Source organism: Chrysemys picta, chromosome 21 (assembly GCF_011386835.1).
Source record: "Chrysemys picta bellii isolate R12L10 chromosome 21, ASM1138683v2, whole genome shotgun sequence".
NCBI classification, from domain to species: domain Eukaryota; kingdom Metazoa; phylum Chordata; order Testudines; family Emydidae; genus Chrysemys; species Chrysemys picta.
The window spans coordinates 1,497,481-1,521,014 of NC_088811.1; the positions used below are offsets into that span (position 1 = coordinate 1,497,481).

Here is a 23,534-nt window from a genome sequence, read left to right on the forward strand (position 1 = left end):
TTATAGTCCTAGCCTTCACAACCTCCTCAGGCAAGGAGTTCCACAAGTTGACTGTGCACTGTGTGAAGAACTACTTCCTTGTATTTGTTTTAAACCAGCTGCCCATTAATTTCATTTGGTGGCCCCAAGTTCTTATATTATGGAACAAGTAAACAACTTTTCCTTATTCACTTTCTCCACACCACTCATGATTTTATATACCTCTATCATATTCCCCCCCCCCACTCTCCTCTTTTCCAAGCTGAAAAGCCCTAGCCTCTTTAATCTCTCCTCATATGGGACCCGTTCCAAACCCCTAATCATTTTAGTTGCCCTTCTCTGAACCTTTTCTAGTGCCAGTATATCCTTTTTGAGATGAGACCACATCTGTACGCAGTATTCAAGATGGGGGTGTATCATGGATTTATACAAGGGCAATAAAATATTCTCCGTCTTATTCTCTATCCCTTTTTTAATTATTCCTAACATCCTGTTTGCTTTTTTGACTGCCACTGTACACTGCGTGGACGTCTTCAAAGAACTATCCACAATGATTCCAAGATCCCTTTCCTGATAAATTGTAGTTAACTTAGCCCCCATCATATTGTACATATAGTTGAGGTTATTTTTCCCAATGTGCATTACTTTACATTTAGCCACATTAAATTTTATTTGCCATTTTGTTGCCCATTCACTTAGTTTTGTGAGATCTTTTTGAAGTTCTTCAGAGTCTGCTTTGATCTTAACTATCTTGAGCTGTTTAGTATCACCTGCAAACTTTGCCACCTCACTGTTTACCCCTTTCTCCAGATCATTTATGAATAAGCTGAATAGGACTGGTCCTAGGACTGACCCTTTGGGAACACCACTAGTTACCCCTCTCCATTCTGAAAATTTACCATTTATTCCTACTCTTTGTTCTCTGTCTTTGAACCAGTTGTCAATCCATGAAAGGATCTTCCCTCTTATCCCATGACAGCTTAATTTATGTAAGAGCCTGTGGTGAGGGACCTTGTCAAAGGCTTTCTGGAAATCTAAGTACACTATGTCCACTGGATCCCCCTTGTCCACATGTTTGTTGACCCCTTCAAAGAACTCTAATAGATTAGTACAGGGGTCGGCAACCTATGGCACGCGTGCTAAAGGTGGCACGCGAGCTGATTTTTAATGGCACGCTGCTGCCAACCGAGGTCCCGTCCACTGGCCCTGCTCAGCCCGCTGCCGGCCTGGGTGAAAGAAATCCCAGGCCGGCAGCAGGCTGAGCGGGGCCAGTGGCCGGGACCCCAGGCCGGCAATGGGCTGAGTGGGGCCGGCAGCCAGGACCCCAGAGCAGCTCAGCCCGCTGCCGGTCTGGGGTCCCAGCGGCCGGGCCCACTCAGCCTGTTGCTCTCTGACAGGGAGTTCTTCCAGGAAGGGCAGGCAGCCACCGGCCAGGGATTCTTCCCTGCGGGGCAGTGGAAAGGCACCTCGGTGATCCTGGATGTGAGTTCTGAAGCCCCTGCCCACGGGGCTCGAGGAGCACTGCAGGGACTGGGCTCTGGGAAGCAGCTGCGTTAGGGCTTCCAGATGCTGCATGAGCAGCTTGTGCGACTCTCTCCTGGCCCCTGGACTTTAAAGGGGGAGCCTGGACTGGTGCAAGGTGCCGTGAGTCGCAACTGGTCCCCCTCTTTGCATGGCCCCGCTGCCGCCTCATGCTCCCACTCTCCTCTCCCCTTCTCTGGCACTGCATCAGCCCAGGAGGGGGCCATGCCCCCAGCGCCCCTGAGCCAGCCGGGCAGCGGTGGGGTTGGACGGGTTTTGCGGCCTCTGGAAGGAGCAGATGGAGACAGGGACGCTCTTGCTGTGTCTGTGTATCTAACACCGCGGCACTTCAGCTGGGGTGAGAGTGGCCCCCGTCGGGGCAGCTTTCAGCCCCCCGGAGAGTTCAGGTGTAAAATGCGCAAACTGCGGAGTGATCTGGGTAGGTCTTGCATCGCAGGGGATCTGCCTCTCAAAGGGGAAGGCAGTGGGGAGCGCAGTGGTCCCTAGAAGCAGCCATAGGAGCTTTTTGGGCAGCAGGGACCCGGGTCTCAAGGGAGAGCTCCAGCCCCTGCTGTGTCCGTTTCATGTCAGGAGTTGCCGCTGAGATGCTTCTCTGGGCCACTGGCGTCACCGAAAGGGAGAAGCTGAAACTCCCCTGGGCACGGTGCCAATAAGAGTATTCGGTGCCCAGGTTCCTTTGAAAGAACCTCCTAATGCTCCTTTATGTGGTAGCAGCGTCCCCCTCCCTCTCTCCGCGTTGCTGGTACAGTTGCTGCTTTTCCTCTTAAATGCACATGCTACTGTCTTCTGAACTTGAAAAGTATCTGGGGTGTTTGTGTGGATCAGTATTGCAGGGAGAGATGGGAGCCAGAAAGGGCGAAATCTACATGGACCGTCCATTTAGATCAGCGGTAGGCAACCTATGGCATGCGTGCCAAAGGCAGCACGTGAGCTGATCTTCAGTGGCACTTGCACTGCCCGGCTCCTGGCCACTGGTCCGGGGGGCTCTGCATTTTAATTTAATTTTAAATTAAGCTTCTTAAACACTTTTAAAACCTTATTTACTTTACATACAACAATAGTTTAGTTCTATATTATAGACTTATAGAAAGAGACCTTCTAAGAACGTTAACATGTATAACTGGCACACGAAACCTTAACTCAGAGTGAATAAATGAAGACTCGGCACAGCACTTCTGAAAGGTTGCCAATCCCTGGATTAGTAAGACATGATTTTCCTTTACAGAAACCATGTTGACTTTTGCCCAACCATTTATGTTCTTCTATGTGTCTGACAATTTTATTCTTTACGATTGTTTCAACATGGGATTCAGCTTGGCGCTGAAGGTAACCCGGTGTGCAGCGGCTGTGATAGGTGCCCTATAGATACCGTTGGATATTTCGATCTTTGTCTATAGGGTTTTTCAAAATGACATTTCAACTGTAAATAAAGTGTATTCTCTCCAGAGCACGTGGCAAAGCCCAAAGGAAAAGGGAATGATCAGAAAATGGACTAACCTGGTTACTGATTTGAATCCAGGCCAGGTCCATAGTGACTGGAAGTTAGTGTCTGTGTGGCCTATAGGAAAGTACTCGGAGTGTCTGAGCTGGAAAGATGTCCTGCGTGGCAAAAGCACCATGGGTAAAATTCTCAAACCCTTCCTTGTCCCATATTCAGAAGTGACTTAGGAGCCTAAATCCACAGGCATGTATTACCTCTTCGTAGTGGGTGGGGACAGCATGGGAAAAACTGCGGTACCTGCTCTGGAGTGCCCACGCAATACCTCCTCTATTGGTAGATGGGGAACCTCAGTCTCCAATGCTGTTGGGACTGCACCTTTCCCTGGATGTGCTGTAGGTTGTCTGTGTGCTGCTCTTCTTAGCTCCCACCTCCAGGTGCTGCCTACCCCCTGATCCTGACCTTGCAGTGTCCTCAGTCCTCCAGCCCCATTCTCACTGTCGATGCCACATTGGCATTGAGCTCTCTCCAGAGGCAGTGATAAATACAGCCATTCCCACACTTGGCTACTGCTAATAGAGACAGATTGCTCTTGGCCTCTATGCCTATCCAACTTGTTGCATAAATGTTCGTGTTCAGTTCAAACAAATATTTAGCTGAGGGTAAGTTATTGTGTTGTTCTGGGATGTAAATAAAGTTGGTCGTGACAAATGCTTTTGCCTCCCAGGGCAGCAGAGGACCTGGCGCTCGGTGGCCCTACCATCATTTCACTGCTGAGTCACCAAGACAGCAGTGGTGTGATAAAATAAACAGCCATTAGGCTTTCAAACAATAGGTGAAAAATCATCATCCCTGGGCCAGGAGTTGCATGATGGTGAAATGCTTTCCAGGTCACCGTGCTCTCAGGACCCGTTCTGCCCTTGGTTGGTGTTTAGGGAGCTGCCCGCAGCCAGTGGCCATGCTTGTCTGTATCACCCTGGGTGAGGGGCTCTAAGTAGGCACCAGGAAAACCTCCTCTCCTGCCAAGACCAAAGCTTGGGGTTCTCTGTTCTCAAGCTCTGAAACAGTTCGTTATTGTAACCAACAAACGAGCAGCCAGCGGGGCTCCAGATGCAGTCTGGGATCTGAGATGTTCTCTGCTGAGGACTCCTGGCTGGAACTTGGCATGTGAACGAAGCAGGGAGCTGACTTAGGGTGTAACTCCCTGTCCTAGTTGCATCCTGCTGACTTGGGATCACAGATACATTTTCTAAGGGTTTAATAGTCAAAGTTCCTCTGCAAAGCAGAAGTAGTAAATCCTTGGGGCAGCGGGTGGCCGGGATGCAGGAAGGAAATTCTTTAATCTCCCGTCTCCTGCTCACAAGGCAGAGAGGGGTTAAAACGGGTCCCTGAGTCTCCCTGTTTATCCCAGGGCTGCAAGTTTTCCCTGGTCTTTGAGCAACTTTCTCTTACCCGTAGAAGAGGATTCCTGCCTTGCTCCCATCATTATTCCTAATAGGTCAAGTGAGATGGTAATTCCAGTGGGCCAGCCAATGGAGAGGCTGTTACTAGGCAGTCAGAGGCCCTGGAGATGCAGCGTGCACAGAGCGGTTATTGTGTTCTCCGGGGAATGATTGCAAAGTGTGGGCAGCAAAGCTTCACAACAGGCACATTTCTCTCATCCTTCTCAGATACAGTCATTGGACTGGGCCCCGTCAGCAGCAGTCTCGCGTCTGCTCGGCACTGAGGGCTTCGCACCTGCTGGCCTCAGTCCTGACTCCAGAGTCCCAAGGCTCTCTTCTCTTGGCCACTTCTGCACTCCCGTTAGCCTCCTGTCGCCACTTCTGGGGGTTCCGTATCCTCCTCTCCCCTCCAGTAGCCACCGAGGGGTGATGGTGCGGTCCGCTGTGATAGAGCAAATATCTGGGCTCTGGTTTGAGGAGGTGGAGCTTTGAGGGACTGGAGGGAGCAGGCCAGGTTCTGGGTGCAGAGGGGAGTTGGTGCTACCGCCGTAGGGAATGGGCTAACTTTAGGCTGAACCACTGCTATGGGCCAGGGGCGAAGAGGCCCTAAATTACTTTTTCCAAACAGAGTCCCATCTTGGAGATGCACTTCCACTTAACTGTGCACATAACCTCTCCACTCACAAAGCAAACCCTGCCTATTGGCATCCAGATGTGTCGGCCTCCTTGTTTCCCTGTGCCGACTCTGCTACTAAGCCTCTTCAGAACAGTGTCTTCCTCGGGTCCCTAGGGCCTGTCCTTCCATTGCAGAACTTGGTCATTTCTGTGCTGTTTTAAGTCCAGGCTTTCTACTGGTCGCCGCTGAGAGGGGTGGGGCTTGGAGCTGTCAAAAAATGGTCCGTAGTCCAGTTATGTTTGCTGTAGTGTCTTCCTTAGGCTGGTTAGTTACATCTCCACAGCTGGGAACTAACTGCCTCTCTGGTTTCTATAAGGCTCATAACTGCCAGTTTCTAGCCCCCCCCAGACTACCAGGTCACGCTGGTAGTCTGTGACCTGAGCGTGGTGCTGTGCCCCTCCGCTGGCGGAAGCCAGTGAGTCCTGTTTGAATTTTGCAGAAAGAGGATTTGCTTCTAACAAGAGGAGTGTGGTGCTTCGGCTGTGTTTATGCACTCTGCCCCTCAGCTGTGGGGGATCTCTGTGGGAGGAAGCCTCTCTGAAGGAGCTAGCAGGTGAGGGAAAAGCAACAGAGGGTCCTGTGGCACCTTTGAGACTAACAGAAGTATTGGGAGCATAAGCTTTCGTGGGTAAGAACCTCACTTCTTCAGATGCAAGGTGAGGGAAGGAACCTGAAACCGAGATGAAGATAGAGGAGTTCCTGCTGCACCTTGCAAGCAAATTATCTGGGCTTATTTATAGATGCAAATAGGTTTCTCAGCTCTGTGATTTTACCCTGCTGCCCCAGGCTGGAAACTGCAAACAAGCTCTTCCCACTGTGACAAAAGGGACACAGGAGTCTGGAGTCCTAGACGCAGGCCTTGGCTGGGCAAAAGCCTGGGATCAGGGTGTGGCTAGCTTAGTCCTGCAGCACAGTGGCTCTCAACCTTTCCAGACCACTGTCCCCCTTTCAGGAGTCTGATTTGTACTGCGTGCCCCCAAGTTTCACCTCACTTAAAAACTACTTGCTTACAAAATCAGACACACAGATACCGAAGTGTCACAGCACACTGTTACTGCAAAACTGTTTAGGTTTTCATTTTTACCATGTCATCAATTGGAATATAAATATTGCACTTACATTTCAGTGTATAGCATATAGAGCAGGATAAACAAGTCATTCTCTGTATGAAATTTTAGATTGTCCTGACTGTGCTAGTGCTTTTTATGTAGCCTGTTGTAAAACTAGGCAAATCTCTAGATGAGTTGTTGTACTCCCAGAAGACCCCTACATACCCACAGGGGTGCGTGTACCCCTGGTTGACAACCATTGCTGTAGAGGGCAACTCGCCCTGTAAGTGGAAAGGTGCGTCCAGCACAGTAACACTATTGCTAATTGTGGGCTTAGTGCTGCAAGCGTCTGCTGCACTGCACCTGACTCAGGTGTTTGTAAGTGCCTCAGTGTTGGGCAGGATGTTACAGGGAGACATGTTCCCTCTTGCCTCAGCAGGGCCATGGCAGCATGTGGGACAAGGCCTTTGGTTTTCACTAGATATCAGCCAGGTTATGAACCCCACCCCTTTCTAGACAAGCAGTAATCACGCTAGTCTGACCCTCCTGAGGACCCCGCTGGGAGCCGGGCTCACGTGTCCATCCCCGACTCATCCCTACGTGCTGGGCTTGCCCATCCCTCCTGAAACTTAGTACGAGGCTCTGTAAATCTGAATAAACTGGGTCCTTGTGTGTGGCCAGAAATGGCCTTGCTCCTTGCCTCGCCGACGGGTCCCAGGGGATTCAGTCTGAGTGATGTTACTCAGAAAGCCCTCCTGGCGGGACGGGATAGGCACCAAGCACCACCACACCCAAAGGGAGCTGAGCGGCAGGATTTTCATATATGGCACAGACTCTCCACGGCGCCCTCACTGGAGTGACCATGGCCTATAACTCTTAGGCTCTCCCAGCAGCCTGTGCTGAATCCAGTCTTCTCTTCTCCCAGTCATGCCATCACTGACCGCAATGGCTCCTCCTCCGCCAGCCCAATGAAAGCTGCCTAGGAGCTCAGGTCTGCTCAATAAACGCATCTGCTCTGGGCCCCTGGAGTGACTGTTGGCGGAGAGATGAGATTCCCTTTGCAGAAAGTGGGAGGAATTCTGAGCTGCTGGCCCTGGAATTAGTCGCCCTCTTTTGTGTTCAGTTTCACATTCCGTCCTAGCAGCCTCTGGAGAGACCTCAGTCCTTCAGGAGAGCATTGCCTCTCTCTTGTTTCTTCTCTCATTAGTATCAACGATTCCCTCAAACTTTATAATGTTATGATGAAGGCTAAATGAAGGAGCAATTAAATGCCCCTTTGTAGCTGATCGAAGCCACTGCCCACAGTCTGGGCCAACATGGCAGGGCCTGAACAAGAAGCTAAGGGGTTTCCCTGGATACTGATTGCAAGTGCAGAGGCTGGGGCATTGTATGTGTGTGATAGAAAGAGAGAGAATGAGTTAGAGTAGTAGTGATGAGCGGAAGCTGGGATTCTTGGGGCCCAGTATTTGCAGGAAAGGCAAACGTGGGATTCTGAGCAAGGAAACTCCCTGCTGCTGTTTGTTCCTACGGTGTCCAGGGAAAAAAGACGTGATGTCCATGTTTGTAAATAAACAGGATGGCACCAAAGAAATATCTGACTCATCATCTGTTTCTCCTCCTAATGGAAGCAAGCCAGCAAGGCCCAGGATATTGGCTGACTGCTGGGGCCAAGGGGCAGCAATAGGAAAAGAGCCAAGGTAGGATTTTGTTCCTGCAGAGACCGACCCCTGGGAGGAGATGGGTGTGCAGAGGTGGTGGATCATTTTCTTCCAATGAAATGAGGAACTTGCTCCTAATAGCAACGAGCTGAAACTTGCTCACAGGAACCCTAGAGTTCAGAGCTTTCTTGTCCCTTTCAAGCCTGAAAATTATGCTTGTGCAGGACATTTGGTTCACGCCCTATGCCAGCCTTTTGGCTTAGGTGGACAATGATTGTTACTCCCGTGTGGCTCTCTCCATAGGAAGGGGCTACTTGTTCCCATTGAAAAAGGCCCAGTTGTGGCAGCAAATTCCCTTTGAGAAAGACGTTTGACTTTTCCATCTGGAATCAGTGACTGGTTCTGGCCTGTAACGTCTCTTCTGCACCAATCCCTAGCAACTATTTCTGTGCGCCGCGAGCAGGGTACCTGCTCCACAGTACTCAGGCGCACAGCTTGTCTCCCCTGAGTATTCATTGTTACATTCCTGTTAACTCCCGGCACAGCTGCCGGAGGTTTCTCTTTCTTGAGAGAATTTACAAGGGCTGGATTGACAGCCCTGGGGCCACAAGTCCTCTGTCTGTTCACACCTCAGGGACTGAATGATGAATGAATGATTTGATCGGAGTCTCAAAGCTATTGGAAGGGGGCGGGGGGAATGGATCCTGCTAGTGGAAACTGCAGTCTCCGGTTTTTACTGGCTTCACACAGAGCGAATGGCAGCTGCCTTTGGCTGCAGTTGTTTTGCATGTTCTGAAAGGACAGAGGCAGTTTTTCTGCTGATGAAATCTCCCCCTGGTCTTGGCCCGTGTCCCACTCCCTCATTGGCTCACGCAGAGTCCTGGTTTTATTGGTGAAAATGAAGGTGAACAAGGAGTTTGTTTTAGCAACGTAGGGAGAAGAGGGGAAATCCCAGCAAACTTCCAGAATTCCTGCAGCATTTCAGGCTGCCCGTGTTCCCAACTCGCACTAGTTAATCCCATGGCTCTCAGGGGCGCTGCTTCCCTTTAGAGAGGCAAGAGCTGCTTGCACAGAGGGAGAGGTCTCCAGGTATGGGATGTGTGAAGTGGGAGGGTCTGGTACAGGTGTGAGGTTTCCAGCTCTCGGAGGAGCAGGACTTACCTGAATAAGCATTGGAGGGGGCCCTTTCCCCAGAAAAATTGTCAGATTTGTGCCTGTCAACCAAAACAGAACAGGGATCTATAGCAACGTGCAGGGCTAGTGCCTCCCGCCCACCCCACTAAACGAAATCCACAGGAAGCCCTCTCCACTGCGCCATTCTGCTGAGGTATAGGAGAGTTCATCCCGCCCCATGGCTCCTCTGCCCACGGTCTCCCCCAGGGCGAGGTATGTTCAAATGATCCTGCTCCCTTTCCGTGTCGACAGCAAAGCTCCCATTGGCTTCAGTGGGAGTCAGACTGGATCCCACCTTTGCGGTGGCTATATCCGGTCCCAGGTTTCAGAGGGGTCGCCCTGCTAGTCTGTATCTGCAAAAAGAACAACGAGCCTTGTGGCACCTTAGACCTAACACATTTATTTGGGCATAAGCTTTCATGGGCTAAAACCCACTTCATGGGATGCATGGAGTGGAAAATACAGTAGGAAGAGATATATACACAGAGGACATGAAACAATGGGTGTTGCCATACTAACTATAACGAGAGTAATCAGGTAAGGTGGGCTATTATCAGCAGGAATAAAAAAACCTTTTGTAGTCAGGCATTTTATATTTAGCTTTTCCCTGGTCTGCTACTTATTGCCATTGTTATTGTTTCCTCTGTAAGCATCGTCTGCGAACTTGGCACTGCAAACTCCCTGCTTGTGGGCATGTGCAGTGAGTGCCACACACTGGCAGCGGCTTAGGAGGAAAGACCCAGGGGAAGAGCCTCCCCGTTCCATACCTGTCAGGCAGCGCAGCCTGGTTCCCAGAAGGCCTCGTTAAACGGTGCTGTTCTCTGTGATCCCGGCTAAGTAACGGTGACACGGCTAGTTACTTAGGGTGATTAGTTCTGGGCAGGCAGTTTAACTTTATCAGCTCAGCCCAGATTTAGATTGTGCCTAATAACCCTAACGGGTTGGCACGTGGCCCGCATGACAACAGGTCTGAGCGTCTAGAGCCCTCCCGGTGCTGCAGTGTGTGATCCCTTCCAAGAGATGCCACTGGCCGGCCTTCCCCTCCACGCTGGCGTAAGGCGTGCCCCTGAAATCCCCTGCTGCTGGAAGCCAGGGGCAAAGCCCTGTGGCAGTGAATGGGGTCCCTCTGACCCTGGAAGGCTGGTTCTGTGACGCTGCTGCCCTGAGGAGCCTGCTGCCACGGGCAGGAGAGATTTGCCTGCACCCTCTGCACCTCCACTAACACTGTCAGCGTTGGGCAGATCGAGCCACCGGCCTGTGGATAGGTGCTAGCCTGGCCTAGGGCACACCTTGCTGTTCCAAGACCGTGTCCTCTGCATCCCACCGCCGGTGCCATCAATCCTGGCTTGCTGTATCTCTTGCTATGCCAACCCCGGCTCTTCATTGCAGAGCCAGCCGAGCACGGAGCTGAGGCTGTCAACACTGGGATCTCTCTCCCTCCGGCTTCCTTCTCCTGCCAGCACCATCCTGTCATCTCAGATGGCCACTGAGTGACCCTAACTGCCCCCGGGCTGCTTTCCTGCTGTCCAATCAGCAGCAGCGCCGTGTGATGCCACGATTCCCTCTGCTTGGCTGGATGGAGGGGCGCGATCGCGGTGTGACGTGGCCCTAGGTTGGCCCTTTCGGGTCCTCTGGGGCTGGCTAGGGCAGCATGCAGGTGCGAGCGCTGCCAGCTGCTTGTTATGAGCTGCCCCTGCTCCTCCAGCCTGCCCTAAACCCACGTTGGCATCAGCCCCCAGGCTGCTGCTGACCGGTACCCATGGCAGGGACCTGCTATTACACAGACACGTCCTTTTCATTCGCCGCAGATCCACGGTAGTAGGATCTGAGCAATGTCGTGCATCCCCCTGCCCCTCCCACTGACCCACCCACCTGTGGCCAGTGTCTGGGCACCAGCTGAGCCAGGGGCAGCCCGCTGCAGTGTCTGAAACGACTTTATTTGGAGTGAACCACCAAAGGGCTGCCATTTTAAAACTATGAAACCTGGTGCGTAAGAAAAGCATCACAATAGGATTTGTCTTAAGGACTAATTGAACTGCTTTGGATTAAAGCAGATTGTAAACCCATTCTGGGGCTCGCTTGCCGGTGGATTTAGGAATCTGTGTTACTCAGGCTTCGTTCCTGGTGGTGACAGTCTCCCATCAGAACTGCGCGTGGGTCTCTGCTCCACTGTCCAACTCCCTTATCCCTGCACCTTCCAGAGACAGTGCGAAGCTCCCCTCTGACAGCCCTGTTTGTCCCGAGTGCCGATAGCCACGTCTCTGCTGGCAGAGCCCTGCCACCCAGGTTGCAGGGCTGTCCCCAGGGGCTTGCTTCCTGCTCTGTCTCTATAGTGCTGACCCCGTGGAAAGGTCCTTTGCATGCCCAAGCCCTCGCGGAGGGCAAACCGTTCTACATCACTGGCTGCCTTCCCTTCTGAGAGAGGGCTAGAGGGCTGAAATGCTGAAACCTGTCTGAGTGCGTGGGCACTGATGCCAGGTCACCCCAACCCCTTCAGCATGAAACCCTGTGGCCTGCCAGACTGGCCTCTTCTGGGCCTGAAAGTCTCCGAGTCCCCCTCCAGAAATCTGGCGCTGACCCTGTGCCATTATCTCGAGGATAGCTGGGCCGCCGGATGCTGGGGCATTCACTGAGTTGGTCGGCAGGCTGGTCCCGGGGTAGCCTGGATGGGTCTGAGTTGCAGGTGAGGAGCCCCAGCCCTGGGACACCGACATCACTACAGGACCTAGACTTGTTCAGATTACAAGAGTTGCTGTGTGACCTAAACTTCTAGGGAAGTTCACCACCTGCCCCACGGCTCCGACAGGGATGGGCCAGCCCAGGGATAACAAGAATAAGCAGAGTCGATGAAAGCATGAATGTTGCTAGAGATCAAACCTCCTGCTTCAGGGCTTCAATCAGTCTCTAACTACTAGGGAGTAGGAGTTTCCTGCTCCTACCTCTGAAGCACCTGGTGTTGGCCATTTTACAGGTGGAATTCTGGGCTAGATGGGCCACAGGTCTGATCCTTCCTGGCAATGCCTGTGCGCCTCTCTCTCATCTCTCTAGCCCTTTGGGTGCTGGCATTCTCCAGGGTGCCTGGTCCCTGCTCTTTGTGCTGATGTCTGTCTTGGCTTCCTCCCAAGCTGCTTTAAGTGGGTAAAAGCTTGTGGTCTTCTCCTCCTCCAGAACTAATGCAACAGCAAAGCCTGGGCTGCCACCTGAGCAGCCCAGAGGCTGGGATGGGGACTTGGCCAAGGGAAATGCATTCTAGCAAGTTGCCTGGGAGCCCCCATGGAATCTACCTGCTGAAGATATTTCCACAAGAGGCTGGGGGCCCTGATTCCTACTGAATCTTCCAGACAGAAAAGCTGTGTTCTCCCCGAGCATTAGCCAGCCCACTTCCTTGCTTGTTACTAGCTAATCGCCATTGTCCAGACAGTGGCACAAGCAGTTGTTTATTCTTGGGCAATTGCCCTGTGGCTCCTAATTCCTGGCAGGCGAAGGTCATGGGCTGGGAGGAAAGAGGGATGGAGGGAGATGAAAGGGACAGATGGAGAAAGGAAGAAGGCCAAGGTCTGATGTGAATTGACCCTCTTAAGGAGCTGGTTTCATTATTTACTTAAATATTCTTTTGGCAGCAGGTAGATCCCTCTGAGTATTTCCTGAGCTCCACCACCCCTGTCTGCTTTGGTAGCTGTATTCAGGGCAGGCCCATCCCAGTCTGGACAAGTAACGAGACTTCGTTTGTATCTGCTTTGCAGTGCCAGAGTGCCTTTCATCCTAGCAACACACAGCACTGCACAAACCACAGTCCCTTTTCCAGCAGTATAAAACTCTTGGATCCCTTTGGGCTGGAAGGAATTATGCCAGTAGGGCAGCAGCACGGTCCAGTGGAATCAGAACCGTGATTCAGGAGATCTAGGTTCTAGTCGCGTTTGACTCCCTGTGTGACTTGGGCCGGTCACTCTAGGCTTCAGTTTCCCCATTTATACGTGGGCTATTGGTGCTAACCCCCTATGGGCATGGAGCTCTGTGAATGGAAAGTGCTACACATAAAGTGCCTATTGTTTGTATTGATTACTCAACGAAGGTCGTTCCAAATGAGACTGTCTTATAGACTGGTTCCCTGCTCTGTCTGTTGTGAGCATCTGTGAGACTTAACTCCTTGTGCGGTGCCCACAACAAGGGACAGGAGCTATTATTTTTATAGTTCTTAACTTTAACTTTTTCCATGTTTTGCTTCCATCTGAGTAACCCTGCGATGATCTCACCCCCCCCCCCCTCCCTCTCTCCCACCTCTTCATCCCCTGTCTGAGTTTTGATCGGTCACTGTTTGCAGCTGGGGTTGTTATTTTGCATCTGCCCAGCACATCTTTGGGACCATAGAATACAAGGTGGTAAAGTCGAGAAGACCCTCAGGAAAGCCCCGTTCTGCAATGGGCCGATGCTGGCTTTGTGCGTCTGAGTGGAAAATGGAAATTCTAGGCGGGCTGCCTCCCCTGAGCACACTTAGTCCTCAGGCAGGAGGGGATTCTGCCCTGGGACAGGGAAACCTGTGAGATCCACCAGAGCCTTTGTTAATGAGCAAAGTGCTTCCCCCACCTCTGTCCCTGTCCCAGGGCTTGCTCCGCTCTGTCTGCTCCAGCCTGTTTCCATTGCTGCTTCTGGCCTGGCAGACACAAGTGGATTCACGTGCAGAGCTTGTTGCTGTTACTGGGACAGCTTCATTGATCAGCCTTTGTCTTTAGAGCTTTTCACCTGAGGATCTCGGCGCTCTTTACAAACCCTGAGGAGCTGAGCCTCCCAGTGCCCTTGCAAGGTAGGTAAGGGATATGCCACTGAATTGCAGTCACCTCTGTGTGTAACACTGCAGCCGTTTGACAGTGCACAACATCACTGTGTGACGGTTCGTGACAGGCCGTGAAGACTCCTGCATCCAGTAGAAGTGAAAAGGGATTTAGGTCAGAGCAAGGCACTGCATCCACTTTCACATTGCAGCCTGAGCCACATGTGACCCCGGCTGATGGGCCACATCCCTTTGCAATAAGGATGTCCCTGTCTCGGTCTCTCCTTTGTATTCCTTGTGTTCCTTAATGCCATTCTTCTAGTTGCACAACCTCTGGGTTTGACATAAGCTGAAGAGAGACCTTGTAGGATTGTCTCTACCGGAGCTGAATTCCCTTCGATTCCGTGTCACTGTTCTGGGACTGGCTCCCCCCTGGGGATAATTAGATCAACGTTTGATACGTCCTCTTACAATTCTTAAACCTCAATTTAAACCTTCCGTAGTAAAACCTTAGATTTAGACTGCTGGCTTAACCTTAAATCACTGGCTTTCCCCAGACTGCCAGCAAATTAATCCTTAGCATGCCAATCTCTCGATTCTGCAGCCTCTACAGGATTAATGGAAATACAGCCTGAATTCCAATTCCAGTCACTCTGGTTGTTAGTCTGTACTGTAAATTGCAGACTCTGACTCCGCTGATATTCAAAACTCAGTTTCAGCGCACAGGAAATCTTGTGGTTTTGAGGTGGTGAGATGCTGGTGGGCTGAGGAGTTGACAAAGGTCCAGGAGACCTGGGAGGAGTTTTTAGAAATGATGCATATGAGGAAGAGCTGTATGAGTACTCATTATAGTCTAGGGCTGTATAACAGATACACCAGATTCCAGACAGCCATTTCCTTTCCCTTCTCCTTTACTGCCATTCTTTCCATTTCAGAGAGTCCCTTTAGATCTCTTCCTACTCTTCCCACATTGTTTGTTTCTATGATGATTATCTGTGCACATAAAACTCTCATAAACAGGATAAATTGCACGCGAATGGAGGCCCTACTATTCCCTCGGGAGTTACATGGTCCCCTATTCTCTCCGTTCTGTGTAACGTGCTTTCAAAGGAGCGTCTGGCCTTTCTCTCAGCCAAATGGAGCCTGGACATATAGGCACAGCGTCCAGGAAGCCAGTGGTCTCTAGAAGATACAAACCCAGATCCAGCTAACCAGCGAAGAGCCACTGGCTGCCTCATAGATTCATAGATTCTAGGACTGGAAGGGACCTCAAGAGGTCATCGAGTCCAGTCCCCTGCCCGCATGGCAGGACCAAATACTGTCTAGACCATCCCTGATAGACATTTATCTAACCTACTCTTAAATATCTCCAGAGATGGAGATTCCACAACCTCCCTAGGCAATTTATTCCAGTGTTTAACCACCCTGACAGTTAGGAACTTTTTCCTAATGTCCAACCTAGACCGACCTCGCTACAGTTTAAACCCATTGCTTCTGGTTCTATCCTTAGAGGCTAAGGTGAACAAGTTTTCTCCCTCCTCCTTATGACACCCTTTTAAAGACCTGAAAACTGCTATCATGTCCCCTCTGTCTTCTCTTTTCCAAACTAAACAAACCCAATTCTTTCAGCCTTCCTTCATAGGTCATGTTCTCAAGACCTTTAATCATTCTTGTTGCTCTTCTCTGGACCCTTTCCAATTTCTCCACATCTTTTTTAAAATGCAGTGCCCAGAACTGGACACAATACTCCAGCTGAGGCCTAACCAGCGCAGAGTAGAGCGGAAGAATGACTTCTCGTGTCTTGCTCACAACACACCTGTTAATACATCCCAGAATCATGTTTGCTTTTTTTGCAACAGCATCACACTGTTGACTCATATTTAGCTTGTGGTCCACTATAACGCCTAGATCCCTTTCTGCCATACTCCTTTCTAGACAGTCTCTTCCCATTCTGTATGTGTGAAACTGATTTTTTCTTCCTAAGTGGAGCACTTTGCATTTGTCTTTGTTAAACTTCATCCTGTTTACCTCAGACCATTTCTCCAATTTGTCCAGATCATTTTGAATTATGACCCTGTCCTCCAAAGCAGTTTCAATCCCTCCCAGTTTGGTATCATCCGCAAACTTAATAAGCGTACTTTCTATGCCAATATCTAAGTCGTTGATGAAGATATTGAACAGAGCCGGTCCCAAAACAGACCCCTGCGGTACCCCACTCGTTATGCCTTTCCAGCAGGATTGGGAACCATTAATAACAACTCTCTGAGTACGGTTATCCAGCCAGTTATGCACCCACCTTATAGTAGCCCCATCTAAATTGTATTTGCCTAGTTTATCGATAAGAATATCATGCGAGACCGTATCAAATGCCTTACTAAAGTCTAGGTATACCACATCCACAGCTTCACCCTTATCCACAAGACTCGTTATCCTATCAAAGAAAGCTATCAGATTGGTTTGACATGATTTGTTCTTCACAAATCCATGCTGGCTGTTCCCTCTCACCTTACCACCTTCCAAGTGTTTCAAGATGATTTCCTTAATTACTTGCTCCATTATCTTCCCTGGCACAGAAGTTAATCTAACTAACTGGTCTGTAGTTTCCTGGGTTGTTTTTATTTCCCTTTTTATAGATGAGCACTATATTTGCCCTTTTCCAGTCTTCTGGAATCTCTCCAGTCTCCCAGGACTTTCCAAAGATAATAGCTAGAGGCTCAGATACCTCTTCTATTAGCTCCTTGAGTATTCTAGGATGCATTTCGTCAGGTCCTAGTGACTTGCAGGCATCTAACTTTTCTAAGTGATTTTTAACTTGTTCTTTTTTTATTTTATCTGCTAAACCTACCCCCTTCCCATTAGCATTCACTATGTTAGGCATTCCTTCAGACTTCTCGGTGAAGACTGAAACAAAGAAGTCATTAAGTATCTCTGCCATTTCCAAGTTTCCTGTTACTGTTTCTCCCTCTTCACTAAGCAATGGGCCTACCCTGTCTTTGGTCTTCCTCTTGTTTCTAATGTATTGATAAAAAGTCTTCTTGTTTCCTTTTATTCACGTAGCTAGTTTGAGCTCATTTTGTGCCTTTGCCTTTCTAATGTTGCCCCTGCATTCCTGTGTTGTTTGCCTATATTCATCCTTTGTAATCTGTCCTAGTTTCCATTTTTTATATGACTCCTTTTTATTTTTTAGATCATGCAAGATCTCGTGGTTAAGCCAAGGTGGTCTTTTGCCACATTTTCTATCCCTATCCAGAGTCATATTTTTGCAGAAACTCGCCTCAGCTGAAGAGTCAGGCACCTACAGGTGACCCTAAAATACAAAAGCAGACTCAATGAGCCCCCAGTTCCCGGGAGCCACTCACTGCGCAGCTTGGAAGCTGAGTTGTACCATGGGCGGGTTAGTGGGTTTCAGTGGAAGCGCAGCAGCTCCGTAGGTTGGACTGGGGGAAGGACAGGGTGCCTGGAGGGGTCTGCAGGGGGAGTGTGCTCTCAGAGTGTGATGAGCAGCGCAAGCAATGGGTTTGAATAATTCTCCTCTCTGAAGGCTCTGGCTGCCTTCCCCAGTCCACAATGGGCAAGGATGGGGAGCGGCATCCAACACAGTGCGTCTGCCCCGGACTGACACTGTCGCAACCTCCAGCACTTCGTTCACACCTCAGGGTAATTCCGTCCGCCCCAAAGGTCCTGCTGCCTGACAACTGGAACCCTGACACCCCCCCCCCCCCCGGCTCTGACCCCGGGTCTGACTCCCAGGATAGTGATTTAACCATCCCTCTCTCTACCTCAGCCTCGCCGTGTAGCAGCTAAACGCAGCCATCCGTGCTGCAGCGGTGTGAGGGGGACATGGCTTTCCAGAATGGGATGTGGTTCTGTGGTATCATTCCTCGCAAGCCAGCGTTCCCCAGAGCCTGAGTCTGGGAGCTCCGATGCGGCTTGGTTTGTCATGTGCTGTTCTGGGGAGAGGTGAAGGCAGCAGGTGCCGGTGAGATGGCCCTTCAGCGAAGGGGCTGGGGCCTGTGTGTCCGGGAGAATAACACAGGTAGCTCTGCTCTCAGCTGGCCTGTCTGAAATCAGGAACTCTGGGGCTGTGCTGAGCGCAATGCAGCCCGGCCAGCCCCTGGGAGCTCGGCAGTGGAACGACACTCACTCTGCTTATTGGCTGTGTGGCCAGTCTCGGCACAGAGAGCGCTTGAGCCTTTGTGAAGGTAAAGCTCTGTGAGTGCTGCTGAAGGTGCTAGCTAAAGCCAGGCGCAGTGTGGGCAGAAGCCAGGGAAGGTGAGGCACCAGTCACTGCACAGCCTCAGCCGAGGAACATGCCTGTAAGCTGCGACCCAGCGGGGTCAAGCAGTCTTGTATTAAGCATTCAGTTTGCTTGGGGCTAAATGGGAGGGCAGCTTCCGCTGTGGGGGGGGGGGGGGTAGGCCGGTGGGGGTGGGGGGCCTGGCACATCCCCAGGGGATGGTGCAACCCTAGAGCATCAGGCCATGCGCTGGGGCGGTTGTGCTCAGGCACCCCGTGAGATCTGGAAGTGGAATCCTTGTAGAAGGCAGCTTACGAGGAGCTGATCTGGGATTTGCAGTGCAATGATCTTCCCGTCTGTCCTGGGGGAGCACCTTGGGTTTGGTGTGCAAAGCCTGAGGGGTGTGAGAGTCCCTGTCGAACAGCTGGGGGCACTTGCCTGGCTGCCTCTTTGAAGCAAAAACCAGCCCAGACACTCTGCTAGTGCTCTCGTGGTCAGAGACTGGTGAGGAGGGCCCTCTGCTTGGGTTCTGCAGTGATGCCAGCTGGTTGGGGTGGCTGAGGGAGTGAGCTGTGGCTGCATAGCTCTTGGCAGGCCTGGCATAGCCCTGTTGTCTGGACCCAGTGTCTCCGCCCGTTCCATGGGAATCCTGCTTCCTGGGGCTTCTGGCAGGAAGGTCTGATCTCTGCAGGGATGCTCCATGCATTGCTGATACAGCTAAATGGGAGCAGCTCACCTGAGCCTAGCGCGGGGTCCGCAGAAGAGATCTGGCCCTTCCCACCTGTGACCCGGTTCCCAGGGGCCCTGCCTGGAAGCAGGTTTTAATGTAGGTCTCGGTTCGCGCTCAGGCTTGCTGTGGGCCCAGGGTGGGCAAGCCCTGCTGTCACCAGCTTTACTGTCTCTAACTGCTGACTCCACAGCCGTGTTCCTCGCGGAGGAATGGTCCTCAATATCTTGCTGCTCTTCGAGGAAAGCCCATAGACTCATAGACTTTAAGGTCAGATGGGACCATTATGATCATCTAGTCTGACCTGCACAACACAGGCCGCAGAATCTCACCCACCCACTCCTGTTTCAAACCCCTAACCTATATCTGAGCTGTTGAAGTCCTCAAATCGTGGTTTAAAGACCTCAAGGTGCAGAGAATCCTCTAGCAAGTGACCCGTGCCCCATGCTGCAGAGGAAGGCGGAAAACCCCCAGGGCCTCTGCCAATCTGCCCTGGAGGGAAATTCCTTCCCGACCCCGGATATGTCCCCATCCCCAGGCAGGAGCAACTCCAGTGTTCCAGCCCCTGAGCTGTGTCTCCTTGATACTCTTCCTCTCTCTCCCGTAACCCCACTTCCTCTGGCAAGTCCACAGCGCTGAGGCAGAGGTGGCAGGAGAGCTCCCAGCGTTGCCTTCCCAGACACCCATCTCTGTCTGCGCATAAATAAGGATTTCCCATTCATCTTCCGCAGACGCCTGCCTTGACTGCCTGCCCCGTCCTCCCCTGGCTCTCCCAGGGAGGCGTGTCTCCTCTAGGCCTGTCATCTAGTCCCTGACTTAGCAAAGGGGGATGCATTTGAGCAGTCCCACTGCGCTCCATGGGGCGATTGTGTGCACAGCCGACGTGTTTGCAGGATCCGAGCGGGGACTGTAAGCGCCTTGGGGCAGGAACTGGCTTTATTTGTGGCTTGTGATCATGGAGCTTGTAGGTGAGACGTAAGGTATTGTTAGTAGTAGTAAAGCCTGGCCATTGTTCTCCCTCTCTGACACGTGCTTCTGTGCCTCCTTTCGGGGCTGCCTGAGCTTGGTGTCTCTTCTGAGGTCACAACCTCCCTTTGCTGCCTTCCTCCCCAGGCCCGTCACCCAGCAGAGCTGCACGGCGAGCTGTGGCTTAGTTCCTGCGGCTTAGCTCTTGTGTTCCCAGGCGCAGTCTGAGATAAACACATTTCCTCAGTGCACTGTTGTGTCTGCATCTCCCAGCTCCGCTTCCTCCTTCCTGACGCGTTCGCCTTGGAAACTCTCCTCCTGCTCCTTTGCGGCTCCCACTTGGTGCACCGGATCAAACGGAGCAGGAAAGACCCTGTCCCTGTGGTTTCCTTCATGAGTGGGTGAGTGCTGGGCTCTTCCTCAGGGCTGGAGACAGAATAGTGGCAGCTCTCCTCCCTGTCGCTGCTGCCTCTGCCACGTTTGTGTAACAATACAAACTGTAAACCAAGCTGACTAAGAGGCTGATACTGCCTTATTCCCTGCAAAGCCTCCGCTGAGGGAGGCCCTGTGGGAAAGGGACAGCGATTAGAGAAACTCAGGGCACAGAACTGAGTCCCCGAAACAGCTTTGAAAAAACTCTCTCTCTGCTGGCTTCGAAAAACCCACCAAATGATCTCAGTGCTACGGGGGCGCTTCGCAGGGGAGCTGCAGCCTCCTGGAGCTTGGAGCGCCTTCTGGAAAAGGTTTGTGAAAGGAGGGTTTCTGTTTTCTTTTTGTCTTGGTGGGTGACCGAAATGCCTGCCTGCCCGTCCGTACTTCCCTGCAGTCTTCTCTGACTGGGGCCAGGGCCATTACAGCAGCAGGGGGGTGCTTTTAGCACAAGAGCTGCCTAGATGGTCTAAGATAAAATAGCTGGGGACCCTTCCCTGGACCCTACACTTGGGTTCCATCCCTGTCTGGTTTATGTGTAAAGATTCATTATGCATAAAAGCAGAGAGTGTTTGCTCTCTAAACTAGTGACCCAAGGATGAGTTGGGTGCTAGCCATGGGTAATAACCCAGAGTTGGAATCTCAGACGACAAACGTCTGTAGAGGATCTGTAAAGAACCGTCATTACTTGAAAATGTCTGACCGTCACAAATGCCCAGCGTGTGTGTCTGTCTACAAGAGACCAGTCATGTATGGTCCAAGACACGCTGCTACCCTGGGCGGTTTCCAGCAGCAAAGGCTGCTAGCTGGGAGGCGGTAGTGTTGTCGGGTGTTTGGAAATCTCCTTGCTCTGGTACCAGAGTCCTGTGTTGTGAGAGAGCTCCCGGAGCTGGGCTGAGCACTGTGCCGGCAGTGCCATTGCATAGATAGTCTGTTGCATTCTGGGAGTCGGTTCTAGCGAAGCTCTGTGAATTCTGCCAGACACGCCAGTGGGGTGACCACTGACCACCAGCTGTAAGGTGGCACAGTTCCTGACACAGCGCCAGCCTGCAGCTTGGAGGGGTCAGTGCCTGCTGGTGAGCCCCTCGGTGTGATTTGGGGGGGGTCAGACTCCCCCCGCTCTCCCAGGACTTGATGGACCTAGTGCGTATCATTGGTAAGAGTGGCCTTTTGAGGCCCATGAAGCCTTTAAGCACGTGCCCTAGTTCTGACCCGTCTGCAGCTGTGCGGAACACCCTGTCTGCTGCTCTCGCTGTGGTGTCTCTGCTCCCGCACAGAGAGGCCAGCCCTCCCTGCTCTGGGAGAGGGGAAGGGGATGGGTAGGTGGGGGAAGGGGTAGATTTGGAACAGGGCTGGAGCACCCAGCTGTGCGACCTAATTGACTGGCAGGGACAGAGATCTGTCCAGGGTGTTTCTAAGGCCTCTGACCTTGGGATCTACCTGCTGGTCTGCACCCTTCAGCAGGATCAGATTTCTACAGGGACTCTGCAGCTGGGGTGTGGGGGGAGCAGAGACTCACGCTGACATGAACCAGAGCACAGTAAGGATGAGGTCTCTGCCCACCCCGGTGCACAGAAACCGTCCTCTTGAGGGAGGTGGCAGGGATGCAACTCCTGCCTGACTCAGGAGCGAACCCGAGTGAGAGGGAGGCGCGTCCGGCGGTAGATGCTGGTGGCAGAGCAGAAGGACGAGGCTAGCTGAGGCAGAGGACAGAGCACAAACCCCGAGGAAAGGTGAGCGGCTGCGTAGAGATTAGTGACAATGTGCAGAAAGAGACGATAGGCCAAATTCAGGGGCTTCCCTGCAGAGACAAGCATGGAGCCTCCTTCGTCCTTTAAGTTGCTGGTCAGGATACTTGCTGCTCCTTCGCTCCCAGCCTGGCACTTGGACACCACCTCAGCCCAGAACTGGAATTCCACGCTGGAAAGCTGGTTGTGAAGCTGCTGGCAGGGGCGAGCAAGGAGTGAGATTGTGGGGTGTGAGGAGAAGGCTGGGAGGAGGTAGGTGAGCGGAGCACTCGGCCCAGAGATGGGGCTAAAAGGAGAAGGCGGCAATGCTTCATCTCACTCCTTAAATGGGAGCCCGTGTGGCTACCTTCAGTGTTGTAAATGGAGAGGAGCTGTGGCGTGTCAGGTCTCGCAGGACAGCAGCCCATGTAATCGGCTGGTTGGCCTGATGCTGTCTGTGGACTGAGGATAATGGCCTTTTAAACGCTTTTTGTTTACGGTATCTCGTCTCTGTATAATCAGGGGCTTAGTATTGTAGCCAGTAAAGTCTCGGAAGTCAGTCAGCAATGAATTCTGAGGGTTAGAAGCTGGGTCATGCTCCAGTACAAAGACAGCTGCAGAGGGACCGACCCTGGAGCAGTCTGTCAGCCCATCGCCGTGTTGATCAAATTGGTCGCTTGACTTCAGTTTTCTGCATGTGGCCAGTCTTGGAGGCTTGGAGTGAAAGATGGGTTCATCTCTGCCCTCTGGATCTGGGGAGGGTTGTTTTTCCCCGGTTACTGCATTGACAACAGTTGCCTTTGGAGCACAGTCTGGGAGCTGCAATCTGGGCTCACGTCTGGGTACTGGGTGGCATGAAAGTGCCCTGTGCTACAGTGACGGACAGAGGCGAAGGTTTGGGAAGGCGCAGGCTGCGGTTATACCTAGTTAGCGGAGAACTCCCAGCCTGTTGGCTCTCGGCTGGGAGTCAGGCTCAGTCCCACTAGCACAAATCTATCCTGGAAGTTATAACTGCCCAGGTTTGGGGATCGCTTGTGGTTTGTGGACACTTTCTGGTCCACCTCAGTAGCTAAAGGCAGCTCAGGATTGTTACGCTGAGCTCCAAAGACAGGAGCATCTGCCTGAGTTGTTTCAAGTTTCTGGAGGGTCTCCAGTGTCGTTTATCGGGTTGGGAAGTGGCACTTCAGAACGCAGGATAATCGTTCCCGTTGCTCCTGCCCCACTTTGCAAACTGCTTGGTGGTGAGGAACAGAGCCCCCCGGCAGGTGTACTCGTGCGTCTGGTTCCTTTTCTCCTGTTTCCTCCAGCTGCCCCCGCCCCCTCCCTCTTGAAGAGAAACGGGGTAAGCCTGCACTTTCTAATGTGCCCACGAGTGTGGGTGCCTCTGGCCGTGGGCCCTTTAGGAAGCATGTGACCGTTACAGTCAGCCAGTTCAGGGAGGTTTGCTGCTGCCGCTCTGCTCTTCCGACGACGTTCCCTGTGGGTTTCTGCTCGTTGGTCGCTGCTCAGAACTGGGAGGAAGGGAGAAGCATAAGGCACTTCCCATGCTGGGCTCTAGCTCCATTGTCTGAAGCACTTCCCCCCAGGACTCCACCCCAGTGTGGGCGCACCCACTGCCGAGGGGGTGGGTCCCTAGGTTTGACCAAAGTGAACAGAGCCAGCCTCTGCTGGAACCAGTTTGCAAACTGTGTTCTAACCTAGGCCTAGTTTTAAAGCCATTCTG

The 23,534-nt window shown here is 52.0% G+C and overlaps 1 protein-coding gene across 8 annotated transcripts in view; it reads left to right on the forward strand.

Annotated features, from left to right (window-relative positions):
* PLEKHG5 (pleckstrin homology and RhoGEF domain containing G5) overlaps nt 1-23,534 on the forward strand; it is a 134,673-nt gene that overhangs the window by 41,844 nt on the left and 69,295 nt on the right. Inside the window, exon 1 of one of the 8 annotated variants that reach the window (XM_065575374.1) lies at nt 19,530-20,056. The exons of 5 other annotated variants lie outside the window; for them this stretch is intronic. The gene's annotated coding sequence lies outside the window, so the exon portion shown is untranslated. Of the gene's footprint in view, nt 1-19,529; nt 20,057-20,331; nt 20,399-23,534 lie in introns of those variants that run through there. 2 more of the 8 variants (XM_042859121.2, XM_042859120.2) reach the window with 2 other exon arrangements.